The sequence below is a fragment of the Protopterus annectens genome, chromosome 3.part1 (genome assembly GCF_019279795.1).
Source record: "Protopterus annectens isolate FY-2018-M chromosome 3.part1, PAN1.0, whole genome shotgun sequence".
NCBI classification, from domain to species: Eukaryota; Metazoa; Chordata; order Ceratodontiformes; family Protopteridae; genus Protopterus; species Protopterus annectens.
The window spans coordinates 5009732-5024713 of NC_056732.1; the positions used below are offsets into that span (position 1 = coordinate 5009732).

Genomic DNA, 14982 nt, shown 5'->3' on the forward strand with positions numbered 1-14982 from the left:
TTTAGCGAAAGCGCTCACCTGTCTGCAAATAAACCCGCTTTTACCAAAAGGAATTCTAAGAAAACTGTTTTATTGCTTTTGGATGTCTGTTTGGTCTGAAAAGATACTTGTGACTAATTTTTAGCCTTTTACTGCATTTGCGGTCTGAATAGACTATCAATTGTTCATTTGAATACCTATTTCTGTGTTAATTCATCTGGCTTGAAGAAGTTTGGATATTTCAGCTCGACGCCCGTTCTGAGCATTTGTTACATATTCTATGAATTTTATTTTTTGTTATTTGCTCAGAATTGCATTTTCTTTTGTGGTAATATCAGTTACCTTGTTTCTTTCCAGTAGATATTCTCAATGTCCATCTTAGCCATTAATGAGGCTTCCGTCTCTACTTGCATTAGAACTACCCCTTCTTAATGCCCCTTTATCTTCTCCACAGGCAAGTAATCTCCTCTGCACTTCCAGGTGTTCGGGGCCATTGATTCAATTTTCCCTTACCATCTTGTTGCTACCCTTAATGCCCATTACTCTAGTCTTCACTGCAGGTTTTATTCTGCCCCCTAAAAGACTTCTTAAATCCGCTTCCCTTATGGTTGTCATGAATACTTACAAGACTTTAGTCCTAAATGCTCTTAATCACTCTTTCTTTCTCACTTATAAGTCACCCAGTGCCATCTCAGTACATCACCACAACCTCCATTTAAGTCAGTCTCATTCAACACAGGAGTTATAAGTTCCTGTTCTTGAATTTTTGGTTCCTTCACCATCACCTTTTTGAAACTCCTACCAAAAAAATCAGTATAGCCCAATTCCTTTTTTGAACGCATTTATTGCATTATGACAGACACAAACATATGTGCATATAAAAGTAATCAAACCATATTAACAAATTCACATTTGCAAACATTGCATGATATATAACAATATATATGAGTATAATCTGAGCAACATTACTTAAATTATTCAATTTCTGCCTTCTATTAAACCTCATTCCTCCTCCAAAACATTTTTCTGCATGTATTGTTTGTCTTTTCATCTTTTCCCCGTTAGGGGTTGCCACAGCAGAACTCCAGTCTGCTAATGATTGGCAGTAGATTTTTTTATGGTGCCGAGTTGCCAGCCCGACGCCCAACCTTCAGCGAAGGCACGCCCATTCAAGCATATCTTTCGGAGGCCACTCGACCGTGGGGAGGACATGCAGACTCCACACAGAAGACACTCCAGCCGTGAATCGAACAGGAGAACCTCTTGCTGTGAGGTAACAATGCTACCTCTGTACCACCACGGCTAGAACCATTTTTCTGCATGTATTGTTCCCACAATTTAATTTTTTTCTATGCAGTTTACTCTAACCCTTTTCTAAAGCTCTCACTTCCTGTTCATTTATCTCTGTTACAATATTCACTACTTCAAGTATAATTGCTTTAGATTGTAATTTCTATTTTATAGCAATTGTTTCTTTGGCAGCCAACATAAATAAACTTAACAAGGCCTTACTGTGTCTAGGCAATTCAGATCCTGTATCCCGGCTCAAACAATCATTTCCTTAGTTACACTGATTTGCTCACCCAGTATTCCTGACAGAGTACTCTCTAGGGAATTTTTAATATCTGCCAATTCATTACGCTCCCAGAACATACTGTATGTTCCCAGTTTAACTCTTTCTTCTCCATCATACCTCCAACATTTGCCTTCTGCCTGGAGAAAAATTCTTTGGAGTCTGTTTGAGGTATAAAAGTATCTTTGCCAACAATTCCATGCAAAAATCCTAAATCTTCTAGACTTTGTTGCATATTTGTGAGCCATACATATATTCTCCCATTGTTTCTTTGTGAATTGCTTGTCTAATCTCTCTTCCCAGTTTTTTTTTACTTCTTCTGATTGATTCCTATAGTTATCGTGCAATAGTTTACATACCCTACTAATTATCCCTTTTGTAAAAGCAGCTTTTCTGGATTCAGTTAAAAACGTAACCCATGCAGATCTTTCATTTAGGATTCCCCTGTCCCTTTCTCTTTGTCAGCAGTCTGCTATTAATCCTTGAATGGGAAGAAAATCACTAGCCTGCAATCCAAATATCTTCTTGGCTTCTCTCTATTCTATTACCTTTCTTTCTCTAATTATTTGCTCCCAATACCTTAGTGCCTTTGCCAGCTTTCTCCAGCAAATTCCATCCCACTCTTGTCTATTCTCTGTACTCCTAATTACAGTCGTCATTATTAGCAGAATCTCCTTTCTCCATTCTCATGTTGGCTTAGTTCTTAGTAAATTTTCTGCTACTTTATGAATATATATATTTCTTTTAATTTCTCCAAGTCTTTTGGGTTTCTAATACCATGACAGGAATGGACCCCATTCCTAAGTCAAAGTATGATTAAGGTTCATGAAATTAGTATTGTTTAAATTTTTGTTGTCAGCCAGAAGTGCTCTTCACAATACCTGCAATGTACCCAGTAATGACTCCTTCTGCAATTCATAGAGTTGCATGTATTGGTAACATATCTAAATATGATTGTAGATTCCTTTTTATAAGATCCGTTGCTCCTATCCTGATATTTTATGACTTTGTGTGTCTCTCTGTACGCAAGACACTGTAGTCACTGGGTATAGTGATTTCAATAATCAATGCTACTTTTGTCTTCTTTTCATGGACCACTATATCTGTTTTTTTCACATCTATATTTTGTACTGTTGGTAATGGGGTGATCCCATGTGATATAGACTTCATAATTTTCTATAATGCTTTGTGGCTCATGATTCCAGTTCTTCAGCCACTTCAGTACTATAATGTTTGCACAATCCTCAGTGCAACAGTCTTGCCATGTTATTATGCCTTTCAGTATACAATCCTTCTGCCATTATTATGTCACAACCAACAACAAGGTATGCGACTGTTTCCAATTCTGTTTTACAAAACCTACATTTATCTGTTTCTCCAACATGTTCAATAGACTTCGTAAACCAACATGTATATAGCCCACTATCTTGGGCTGCCAATATTAACCTTTTATCTTTTGGTTTGAATTCCCCTCTCCTTAATCATTCATGCATTCAATCCTGATCAACATGGGGTTCTTCCAGAGTTTTCAGTACTTGCAACTATATTAATGTATTTTCCACATTTCTTGTCTTCTAATCTGATCCTTTACCTTCTATTCTTTCTTTTGTTTTTTTTTGGCTTATTCAATTGCTGCCTGAGTTTTATCGACTTCTGGTTTGATTTCCATTCTTGCTTGACGTTGATATGCTTCTGCTTGACTAAGCAGGGAAGTCATCTTACATTTATTCTCCTCATGTTTCAAAACTTTCACTATGCTTGGGTCTTGTGAGATCAGCAGATATGTGTGTAGTCCCCCAATTGCAGATCTATACATGTAATCAATTTCAAGGAGGTCCATACCTCCTTCGGAACGAGGAATATATAATCATCTTGGTATGCATTCATTTTTATAAATCATTTGATGAGCATGAAGCATCCTTCTTGTTTTCCTATCTAATCTATCCAACACCTTTTGGGGCCAGTAAATCACTCCAAAACTGTAAGTTAAGAGAGGAAGAGCAAACTGGTTTATAGGCTGAATTTTGTTGCTAGATGTCAACGCTGTTTTCAGAATTAATTTAAGTCTTCTAAAATATACCCTACTGAGTTTTATTCACATTTGTTCATGTTTTATTGTTGATACTTCCTCAATTCCCAAATATTTATACACTCCCTCTTGCTCAGGTTCTTTTTATATCACATTCTTGTCCCAAACTGATGTTTTCTTGGTGCTGCAGCTTTCCTGCTTTAAAGGCTGCTTCTGCACATTTATCAAGACCAAATGACATTTTTATATCATCGGAAAAAGGTTTGACTACTTGCAGTTGTGCTTTCAGTTCCTCATCTGATGAGTTATACAATTTTGCATCATCAACAAAGAGAAGATTAAAAGACTTTACACTTTGTTGTTTTCTAGGAGCTAAATTATAGCCATTGCCTAACCTATTAAGTAGACAGGTTAATGGGTTAAGGGCAAGAGAGAATAGCAGCGGTGACTGGGAGTCTCCCTGAAATATCCCCCTTTGAATTTTTATATTTTTTATCCCTGGAATAATAATTTGTCCTCTATCATGGCTTAATTGCAAAGTGGTTTGCCACTGTTTCATGGCTACTATAATGTAATCAATCAGTAGAGGGTGTATCTTATACATTTTAAGCACTCTTCTATCCATGAATATGGGATACTGTCAAATGCTTTTTTTGTAGTCAATCCATGCCATACTTAGATTCTTCCCCTTTTTACAGTTCTCCACTATAACTTTATTTAACAACAAATGATCCTTTGCTCTGTATGGCTTTCTTTTATTGCCTTTTTGTTTTGTTGCCATAATTGGGTTTTCTTCTAAATGACTAGAAACTTTGCAGGCATCAATTCTGGTGTGCAGTTTATATGTCATCGGAAGGCAGGTTATTGGTCTACAATTTGGGTAGCTTTCAGTTTCATTCTTAAGTAGGAACATTGTTTTTCCTGTTGTTAACCTGGTTGGTGTTTGTTTGGGGTGCCCATATAAATAGTGCTTACTGATGGCTAAATCTTCATGCAAAGATGTTAATACTTTTAACCAGAAGTTAGGTAGTGCATCTGGGGCTAGGGTTTTCCAATTAGAGGCTTTTCTTAACTTTATTTCAATCTCTCTGGCTGTTACTTCATCCCATTTCATATACTGTATCTTTAAACTTCTTATTGTTTCTTTTACTTCTTCTATTCATTTAGCATCTTTGTTATGTTCCACAAGATCTTCATAAATACTTCTCCAAACATGTATCTATTTTGGGGGGTTTTTGGTGGTTTTTCAATCCCTTTTACCTTTTTTTCCCAATTCTCTATAAAACATTTTGGGTCATCAATAAATTGTTTATTTTGTTCTTTTCCTTTATATTTATCTGTGCATAGTCTAAGTTTTTCTGCCTGTGCTGATAATTTTAGTTTATTATTTGCGATAATGCATAATAAATCCTGATCCGTTATAATACTGTACATTGCTTTTATCATGTCTAGCTCTCTGAGTATTTTTGTAGATATGTTCCCTTTTCTATATGCTTCTAACAATGACACTTATTGTCATAACTGATTTATAGTTTTCTCTGTTCGATACTTCTATGATGGTATTCAGTTTCTCCCCTTCCTTTCCCTCACTACCCTGTGTTCTTGTGGTAGAATTGTATCTGTTTTTAATTTAGCTGCACAGTAATATATCCTGTTCACTTCTGTTATATCACATGGATCCTTAAGGACAGTCCTAATTACTGTGTTCATTTGTTTTATCAAAATTCTAACTTTTTGGGTTTTATTGACCTTCTGCGGTTTATTTCTTTCATTGATCTTAATATGTCTATCTCTATTAAATCAAACAACTCTTCTCTTAGCTCATTTTCTTCTAAACTGAGGGCACATTTTTTGTTCTCCATTTCCTGCAGACATTCTATAGAAAGTTGTATAGCATCTTCCTATGGCACATTCTCTTCAATTTCATCCTGTGTCATCCGTTGCTTTGTCATATGGGAACTCACTGGCCTATCACTCCTCAACATTAACTGCATCAGAGTTTCCACATTTTCCTGTTCCATCTCTATACCAGAAGAATGCAAAGTTCCTGTAATCACGGCTGCACAGGTAAAAAACACACTATCCAAAGCCAAGAACACAGCATCCATGGGACCTGACGACATCCCAGGCTGTGTTCTACATGAACTACAGAATGAACTGGCACCCCACCTTGGTGTCATAGGTTCATAGGTTCATAGGTAGATACTAGGCTATTGGCCCTAGGGCCTATATAAGCCTAGCCAAATGGTTCCCTGGCTTTTGCCACCCAAGAAAATTATTTTCCTGTGCCCCTGTCAAGCAGAGCCACAGAAGTGATCCCCGAGGTGAATTTCCTATCTCCCGTCCAATCATCAAGATTTTTCTTGAAGAGTGCTAATGAGGAGCTTTGTTTGATATAGATAGGTAGTTTATTCCAGAGTATGGGAAGTCTCTGGGACAGGAATCTATCCCTCCAGCATGTTCTGTTTATTGTGGTGACAAGGTTTAGGTCCATAGAGCATGTAGCTCAGAGGGATAGGGATTTCTTTACGTGGAGCATGTCCAACAGCTCTGGGTTTGACATAGCTTTGTATGTTAGGCAGAAATTGCCTCTGAGTAGGCGATATGCAACAGAGTAAAGCTGGAGTTTTTTGAGACAGTCTGCATAGGGCATCTGTTTGAGGCTGATAATCCTCTTTGTGAGGTATTTCTGTGGCCTTTCCAGTTGTTGTAGATGTCTTGTGAGTTACATACCAAAAGGGGCGTTATAATGGGTCTAATGTGTGATGAGTAGAGGGGACAATGACCTTTTTTTTCCTGGATGAGAAACCTTTTGTGATGAGGTGTGCCACGTAGAAGGATTTCCTGACTACTGTGGTGATGTGATTATCAAAGGAGAGACTACTGTCCACCTGCGTCCCAAGGTCTCTTATCATACTTTCGGTGTAAAGTAGACTACCGCCTATGTGGTAGTTCATGGGTTCATGTCCAGCTTCAAGTGAACATTTATACTGGCTTCACGTGAAAGGCTCCAAAATAACTTAAAATAGCAACTAACCGTTTGCTTCCCGTTCCACTGGTTTCTCCTTAATTTGGATGTCCATTGCTCTATCCTGCTGTGGTATTCTCTGAGTTAGATTTTTTACACCAAATCCTTCACTTGGCAGGTACTCCATAATCTCAGTTTCTATTTCTTTAACTTTTCCATTTCGGATCTCCTTTTCTACTTTTCCTCTGTCTTCTTATTTTTTTGAATTGTAAAGTTTTCTATGTCCAGATTCCTTTGCCAGCATTCCTCTTGAAATTTTTGGTGCTGCTCTTTTTGTATTGATTAGTTTTGCTTTTTCCTTTGCATAAATATTACTCCATATTAAATCTCTTTTTCCTTCCTATGTCCATATTTCTTCTTCAGATGTCTCATGATCTTCATGCTTCTCCATACTTTGGGGACTCATTGCATCCTGCTGTGATATAACCTGTGTTAGACCTTCTACACCAAATCCTTGACTTCGCAGGCATTCCATAACTACAGCTTCTATTTTATTAACTTCTACTTTAATAATCTTCTTTTCTACATTCACTCTGTGTGATATTATTTTTTTATTATGAAATGCTCCATATCTGGATGCCTTTGCCTGTATTTCTCTTCAAATATCTTTGGGGCTGTCTTTTTTGTATTGATTAATTTGGCTTTTTTCCTTTGCATAGATATTTCACTATATCAAATCAATCTTTCTTTCCCCGTAGATATTTCTTTTTTATACTTTTCAAAAATCTCTAGGTTTTTGTTGTTCATATTTTTGCACTTCATCAAATGCTTCTTTTTCCAAATAGATCAGTTTCTTGGTCTGTATAATGTTTTTCACAAATCTGTTGTATTAAAGAACACAAATTTTTATTTGAAGCTTCTGACAGTTTCTCTTGTGGAAATATTTTTCTTTCCTCTAATTTCTCTCTTAACATTTTTGTATATCTTATGGCTGGAAATTCTGGGCTTTTTGCATAATAGCAACAATACATAATTTCTTTCTTATCCTCAATAGTCCACTCTGACAACTTTATGGCCCTTCTTTGAACTATCAGTTTTTGTGGATTGCTACTTCCTTTCACAACAGTGGGGCCTTCCTCCCCCTGGGCCTGCCTTGGCCCCATTGCATGAACGTTTCCATATTTTGAGGATTCTACACTGTCATATTTTCCAGTCCTGACACCAGTGTGCCTACCAGGATTGGGCAATTTTTTATCATGGATCTTGTGCACCCAGCTATCTTTTTTATTTTTTTATCTACTTCTGTCCATGATATATGCTATATAAAGTACAGTCTATATATCAGTGTTGTCTTGGTGAGATTTTGTGAAAAACAGAGTCCACGTCATGAAGGTACTTGCCAAGACTTCAGGATGAATTCAATTTCAACAATACTGCTCTCGTTTTCTTGCTTACTTATCATCTCTCCATTCACACCCCTCTTCTCTCCATTTGGAATATTCTGTATGACTTATGTTATTCTCTTTAAGGATCTGTGTCCAAAATCACATTCTTCAAACAAAATGCTTATGAATATCACTCAATCTAAAAACTTAGCAGGTGATTCCTTGTTCTCTAACTCTGTTGGAAAAGTTTGGAATCAATTACCACCTGACCTGACATCTCAGACCTCTCTCCCACTTTTTAAAAGAAATCTAAAACACTACTTCAATAACCACTGGTTATGCTTCTGTTGTAACCCTGACTAACATTTTCTTGTCTCTGATCTTCTACCTTCTCCAATTACAAAACTTCTTAAAATACTTTTATATCCTTTTCTCTCATATAAATTATACATGTATACTAGTAAACTATGACCTACTAAGATTTGTTCCTAATAAGAGTACCTTATTAAAAAAAAAAATAATTTTTTATTCTTCTATATTTTATAATTTTCTTTACCAATTTCTTTAGCTTACACTTTCTGTTATAAGTACAGCTGTTTAAAACTATTTTTATGTTATAATTATTGGTGCATAAGACTGTCTCTATGCTATTTTTGTTAAATTGTATGTTATTTCCTGAAGCTTTTCTCCCCGGGCCTCTACTGAAAATGGACATATATCCAGTTAGACTAGCCCGGTCAACAAATGTAAAATAAAATAAATAAATAAATTCTTGAAGTACCTACCCTGCTTTATCATCATCCCTTTTTACTTTGAATTGTAGCTTTCTGCTTGTGATATGTGTAAGAGCCTTAACTGTGTAGCTTTAAATCAGGTAATCCTAAACCTCCTTGTTATGTTGGAAGTATCAACTTTTCCCACTTGACTCTTGCCCCCCCCAATAAAATCCTTCAACTCTTTATTAATTACTATCCACAACTTCTTCTCTGGTTGATAAAAATATGCCTGATTTGTGTATAAAACTAAAGGGAATACACACATTTTTACTGCTTCTATCTTGCTATCCATATCCATATCCATATCCATAGGCAAGAGTTTCTAGTTTCTCAGTTTTTGTGTTATCTTTTGTTTAGTCTCTTTCCACATACCCATAGTTGCCATAACCAAATCCTGTTTAATCCATATATCTAAGGATTTACCTCACTTTACTGAAATCCCATATTATCAAATCTGACTTTGTCAACACTCATAATATCAAACTCCACTTCATCAAAGCAGCGGAACAATGAAGATCTTTCCTGGTTAAGTAACCACGTACACAAAAAGAAAGAAAACCCAAACCACACCCCCCACCTCTCTAACTAAATATACCAACTCCGAGATCTCACTACAGTTTGAAAAAGGGCAAAGCTTACCGTCTCGCACAACAGGTTATTTACCCTGGGAAGATCTTTGTTGTCCTGCTGCTTTGATGAACTGGGAGTTTGATATTTTGGGCATCGACAAAGTGAGATTCGATAATATGGATTTCAACAAATTCAAGTAGACCCACTTCTAAATATTTCATTTTATTATGTCCCCATAAACACGGGTATTTTGGGCAAATTAATGTGTGGGTACATAGTTTATAGCTATAATCTTTGTTTTATCTTCATTAATTTTATATCCTGAAAAAAAAAACAGAATGATCTCAGAATATTCCACAACTCTAGATGCCCTTTTCTGGTTCTGTCAGGTACAAGATAACATCATTTGGAAATAATGCCAGATTTTCTTGAACACCTACCAATTACATCCTTTAATTTCTATTTCTGAGTCCTTAATTTTATTTGCCAGTAGATGTTAAGTTGTCAATCTCGCCTTCATTCTTGCTTGATGGGTTCGGAGCCGATCCTCGGCTCCGACTCGGCACTTGCTAAGCTCGAGAGTCACTTTTACCAGCTCGAGGCAGCCCCATATCCCATGATGCAAGGCGGTAAGTACCCAGATCTCGTTTGCCGCTTCGCTGATGAGGTCCTCCTTTTACCAGCTCCTGGTAAGTGAATTCTTACTTTACTATTTTAGCCCCTTTTCACAAAAAAAACTTAAATTATTAGTTTTAACTTAGTTTTAATCCCTTTCTGACAGACAATTTCCCTGTCTCCTCATAACTTCTAGTCAGACTTTCACCCATCCCATCCCCCCCCATTAGGGTGTGTGTGTGTGTCTGTTAGTGATACCTTTGGGTATATTTAATTTAATTTCTTGGACTGGTGTGTGTGTGTGTTTGTTTTACACCACGTCTAAAGAAAGGGTCTCAGGCTTTAAGAAGTGTGACTCGTGTTGTCAGAAGATGTCTCTGACAGACGGTCACACTTCTTGCCTGTACTGTCTGGGGCCTCTTCACCTGTAGGACTCCTGTGCTATATGTCATTCTTTTAGCCAGAGAGTCCTGCAGGAAAGAAGAAATAAATTGATTTTGAGGGGCCTTCTTAAGCAGGAGGGCTCTCCGGCTAAGTCGGCCCCATCTAAGACTTCTAAGTCTTCCAAGGCCCAGGCTTCTGTGTCCAAGCCTGCGGCCTCGGCTCCGACTCATTCAGAGTCGAAATCGGCTCCAGCTGGAGCCGATTCTGGGTTACCTAAACCTTCGGCACCGATGGCTATCAGTGCCGACTCTGGTTCGACCACTTCGGTGTCGGCTCCGATCGGTTCCGACCACCATGTGGCCCAGGCATCGGTGTCGGCTCCGATCGGCTCCGACACCCTTACATTTATGGCGTATCGGCTCGGCTGGAGCCGATGCAAGCTGCCTGTCGGTGCCGATAATTCATCGGCTCCGACAGTTTCAGTAGTTTCATCGGCTCCGATGGTTCCTTCGAGGAAGAGGTCTAGGTCCCCTTCCTTGGAGCCGATACTTTCGGCTCGGCTTCTCCCTCTCGGAGGAGCCATCGGAGCCAATCTTCAAGGTCATCCAGGCTTTCTGACCATGATTTGGAGAGTGGTCAGTAGATTACTAAAGTCACAGGCACTGGCCCAAATGCTACATAGTCCGTCTCAGCAGGCGACTATTGGTCCACACCCATTGTAGTTCCTCCTTGACTCTACCTCAGAGTTTGGAGTTGGAGTCTTCGGGAATGGTTTCTGCTATGGCTGAGGGACAGATACCCCCTTCTGCTCCTTCAGCCTCTACTCTTATCTCCTCTTGAGACCTTCCTTAGAGGGATTCGGTGGCGGGCTTCCTGGTCTCCTCCGAGGGGGTGAGTGGCATCGGACCCTTGTCCGAGCCCGCTCTTCCCCTTGGAGCCTCGGCCTTGGTGAGCTCGGCTCTGACATCTGCCTCGGAGCCTTCCTTTTCGGTGGATCCTGGGTTCCTAGTTCTTGGGCGGGTTCTCTCGGACCTTCCTGGGAGGGGGCCTTGAGGTAATGAAGAGTGTGCTGGCCACTGGTCTCAGCCAGCAGTCTATTCCCTTAGCTCCTCCCTCTATGGTGCCTGTTGACATCTCTGCCACTTCTCTTGCTCCAGGACCCAGAGATCCTCCGCCTCAGGTTTCCCCACTGGGAATATTCCCCTCTTCTGAGGATTCTCCTGATTTGTCGGGGGATCCTCCATGGAAGAGGACATGTGAGAGGAAACACGTAGACTCCCCCGAGTCTATCACTTCAGATACTGACTTAGATGAGTCAGAGGGATCCCCAAGATCCCCCTCTGAGGATGTCTCCTTCTCAGACATCCTAGAACTCCTTAGACAGAGGGGAAACTGGCCCACCAATAATCCCTCTGAGGATGAGTCAGTATACCTGGAGGCGTTTGGATCTCGGCCCTCCACCTCCTGGGTGTCTCCGCCTTTCGACCCCCTTATACAGGTTATTGCTCGAAAGGCATGGACTGCTCCTGACTCTGTAGAGCCTGTCCCTAGGAGGCCTTCTAAATTTATTACTGCCCCATCGGACAAGCAATTCCTTACAAAAGGTGTCCCCGCTGATGCCATGGCGGTGGCGGCTGCCACCAAGAAGGAACTTGCAGATCCTTCCGTACCTGTCCATCCTCCTAATAAGGACTCTAGGACCATGGATAGATATGGTAAGCGGATGTTTTCTTCAGCGACCTTTGCTATCGTTCGCTGAACTATCTTTGTCACTTCACCAGACTCCAAAGGGATATCCTTAAGGAGCTAGGTGAAGTTGTGCAGGATCCTACAGCTGCGGGGGCTCAGGAAAAAATTGCTTCGCAGCTAGGAACCCTTAACTCCATTGCAAACTCCTCCATGCGGCTTATATCATATGCTGCTGATGGAGCGAGTAGGGCCGCAGGTACAGGTGTGGCTCTTAGACGCCAAGCCTGGATGCGGCTATGTAATTTTGCAGATCCCTATAAGGCATCCTTCACAAACTCTCCCTTTGATGGGTCAGCTTTGTTTGGCCCTCAGGTGAAGGAAACTTTGACCAGGTGTGAGCAGGACGGCAAAACTCTTTCTGCCGTAGGAGTCCGTTTTCCACCCTTCTAGACCTTATCCCAAAGGACAGAAGGGTGGCAAAATGTGGTTCCATAAATCCCAAGGAGTCACGCGGATTCACGTGGTCAGTTTACCCCTAGAGGCAGAGGGGTAACAACAACAGGCGCCGCTCTAGAGGCAGAGGGGTCCACAGAACCAGGGAAACAGAGAGTCTCTCTCTGATAAGCCTTTTCAGCATCCTGAGATGTTGCCCGGCTGTCCCTCCTTGGAGGCAGTCAGGGAAGACTATCACTGTACCCAGAAGCCTGGCGTTCTCTCACTCAAGACAGATGGGTACAGTCGATCATATCCGAGGGTTACAAAATTCCTTCGAGGAAAGTCCTTTCTATCCCTCAAATTCCTTCCAGATGTACCACCGGTCTAAGGGAAATTGCAGAGTTGGAAGTCTCAAAACTACTGCAAAAGAGCCATTCAGCCAGTTACAACAGACCATTCAGAGCCGGAATCTACTCAAGGTTCTTTTTGGTCCCCAAAAGACGGGAGACTGGAGACCAATATTGGATCTCAGCAGACTCAACAAGTCTGTGAGGAAGACAAGATTCGAATGGTCACTCTTCAGTCGATTCTGCCCTTCTTGCAGAAAGACAACTGGATGTGCTCAATAGATCCTCAGGATGCGTACTATCACATAAAAATTCACAGACGCTCCAGGAGATTTCTCCGCTTTCGGCTGGGGTCCAGTCATTTCCAGTTCAGAGCCCTGCCCTTTGGTCTCACCACAGCCCCCAGAGTGTTCACCAAATGCATGGCAGTGGTCACGGCTCACCAGAGGCGTCAAGGATTCAGGTGTTTCCGTATCTCGATGACTGGCTCCTGTCAGCCACCACCAGGCATCAGCTTGTTCAAGCCAGGGATTACACAATAAATCTTTGTTCTCATTTGGGCATCTCGATCAACTTGAAAAGTCATCCTTATTGCCCTGCCAGTCTATTACTTTCATAGGCGCAAACTTAAACACTGTTCGGATGTCAGCTACCCTTACAGACCAAAGAGTTTCAGACATTCAAAGTCATGTCAAGATCATTCTAGCCAACAAGAAAGTACAGGCCAGAATGGTTCTAAAGGTATTAGGTCTCATGGCTGCGGCCATTACTCTTCTTCCCCTGGCTCGCTTCTACATGCGCCTTCTTCAGTGGATGTTGTTCACTCAGTGGTCTTACCAACAACTTCCAATGCGTCACCAAATTCTGGTGACACAGATTTGCAAAAATCATCTTGCTTGGTGGATCACTTCTCCCCAGATTCACCAAGGCAGACACTTTGTACCCCCATCCCCGGTAGCCATTGTCACCACGGATGCCTCCCTGATTGGGTGGGGGGGCATTATCAGGGCAGGATGGTTCATGGGACGTGGCAACTGTTCGAGTACCACCTGCACATAAATGTCTTAGAGATGAGAGCAGTGCTTTTAACGTTGCAAGCCCTCAACGACTCTCTTCCTGTAGGGACAATTGCAGTTCACACAGACAACATGTCTGTAGTTTGGTATATCAACAAACAGGGCGGAACCAAGTCCTACCCCTTGTGTCGAGAAGCGCTCAGACTGTGGCAATGGGCGATCTCCTCTCATCGGTTTCTGGTAGCAGCGCACATCCCTGGGAAAACCAACATTTTAGCGGACAGATTGAGCAGAGCTATTCTCATGCCTCACAGTGGTCTCTCAAGCAATCTATAGTGGAGGAGATTTTTCTGGAATGGGGTGCCCATGTTGCGATCTTTTGCTACTCCCCAAAACAGCAAATGCCCAGACTTCTTCTCTCTTCCTCTGTCAGGCCATCCCCAGAGATGCTCTGACCCAGGATTGGCCCCAGGGACTTCTTTATGCCTTTCCTCCTTTTCCTCTGATCCCTCAGGTTATCCAGAAAGCTACCGTTTGAGAGCCAAAATGATTCTCATTGCTCCTTATTGGCCTCGACAAATTTGGTTTCCGTTCCTCCATCGTCACCTTTTGGTGCAGCCGTGGCATGTGGACCCAGTGCCAGATCTTCTGGTTCACCAATCCGGTCAGCTGCACGGTCTATCCCTTCTCTCAACCGCTCAGCATGGTTGCTCCACTTCCTTCCTTAGCCAGGCTTGCTTTGATCTCTAACCCAGTTAGAGACATCATAGTAGCTTCTTTAAAATCCTCTACCAGCTGGATTTATACTAGCAATTGGAAGCGTTTCTCTTTTTGAGCTTATGCCAAGAATATCGATCCTTCACTGCCCCAGTTCAGGCAGTTTTGGACTTCTTAGCGGAGATTTTTCATGCAGGCTCCTCTTCCTCCACAGTTAGAGTTCAATTGGCTGCTATCTCGAACTTTCATGTCGGGATCGCAGATCACAATATTATGTCCCATAGGCTTTGTAAAGCCTTTTTAAAGGAATTTTCCTGCTAAAGCCTCCAATCAGGAATCCTCCTCCTCAATGGGATCTAAATTTAGTGCTGACATCCTTGATTCTTCCCCTTCGAGCCAGCTGTCTCTTGCTCCTAAAATTTCTTTCTTGGAAAACATTATTCCTAGTAGCTATTACATCGGCCAGGAGGGTGTCTGAACTTCATGCTCTATCGGTTCG

General features: G+C 41.1%; 1 protein-coding gene across 2 annotated transcripts in view; it reads right to left on the reverse strand.

Annotated features, from left to right (window-relative positions):
• LOC122797962 (glycoprotein-N-acetylgalactosamine 3-beta-galactosyltransferase 1-like) overlaps positions 1–14982 on the reverse strand; it is a 547666-nt gene that overhangs the window by 360372 nt on the left and 172312 nt on the right. The gene's annotated exons all lie outside the window — the stretch shown is intronic.